At 51.4% G+C, this 1068-nt stretch overlaps 1 long non-coding RNA gene across 1 annotated transcript in view; it reads left to right on the forward strand.

The window, feature by feature from the left end:
- The window catches only part of LOC108444833, a 3611-nt gene extending 3079 nt beyond the window's left edge, over positions 1-532 (forward strand). The window contains exon 3 of the long non-coding RNA XR_001859533.1: positions 296-532. This is a non-coding gene — a long non-coding RNA (uncharacterized LOC108444833). The remainder of the gene's footprint in view (positions 1-295) is intronic.
- The last annotated feature ends 536 nt before the right edge of the window (positions 533-1068 follow it).

Below are 1068 nucleotides of genomic sequence, written 5' to 3' on the forward strand. Positions count from 1 at the left end.
TGGAGGCGGCGGGAGGGCAGGGCGGCCACAGCCTGGCCTCCAGCAGGGCAGGGAAGGCGGCTTTGGGATCTTGGGGGCTTTCCAGCAGACGGAAAAGCAGCCGAAGCAAGCAGACTCCTCTGTCCAAACACCGGAGACCCAACTGCCCACATACTCAGGTGAAACAAAAGGAGCAGCCAGGTCTTTTGTTTTTCCTAAGCACCTAGCTATTTGTTCCTCTAGCAACATGCATAGGGAAAAATTCCTTTAACAGAAAAAAAACTAGGACTAAACTAAAACCCCAACACCCAGGTAGCCGTAGCCGTGGCTACTAGAGAAACATCTTGGTGGGATGATACCCAAAAAACCCCAGTTTAAGTTTTCTTTATTTTTTTAAACAAAAACAGGGGAGATGTTGCCATGCACCTTTCTCCCCATACTTGGTCTGTCCCAGTTCATTTCATTGTCAATCAGTTTGTAGTTTCCCCTCTCCTTGCTGCATTGTATACGCCTTGCCTTAGCTGCCAATCCTTGATGTACACCACCCCTTTCCCCTCGCCCTGCTAGAAAGTTCTTCTCCCCTCGAGACCCCCCCTTGGTCCCTTTGAATTTCTCCCCTCCCCTTGTTTTCCCTCATTGGCTAATTGTATGTCACTCCCCCTGTGAACCCTCCCCTTCTCCTTCCCGACTGGCCCTGAGATTGTTGCTGCCCTTTGTCCAACCCCCCTTTAAAAAGCTGTGCAACCCCTTTCCCGGGGTCTTCGGTCCCTGCTCCCCCTGAGGACAATAAAGCCCTGGATACTCTACTGGAGTCCCCTCCTTCCTTCTTGCCTCTGCCTGCGAGTGCAAACCATTCAGCACCCTGAGAGCTTTGCCTCTTGCGGCGAGACCAGCTTCATCTTGGTCTTCGGAGCGCATCAGACCCGTCACTGCGAGTGACCGGGCAGCTCCAGCAGCGACAGTTATGTACTTGGAATCGCCGTGCTTATGCTCAGTGGCAAAAGCACAAACCCAGAAGCAAGGCAGAAAAGGGTACTTGCTTTCAAGACATGCGAGATTTGTAAAGAATTACAGATGACCAAAGAAAAA

This window comes from Corvus brachyrhynchos, unplaced genomic scaffold, assembly GCF_000691975.1.
Source record: "Corvus brachyrhynchos isolate BGI_N302 unplaced genomic scaffold, ASM69197v1 scaffold752, whole genome shotgun sequence".
In the NCBI taxonomy this organism is placed as follows: Eukaryota; Metazoa; Chordata; class Aves; order Passeriformes; family Corvidae; genus Corvus; species Corvus brachyrhynchos.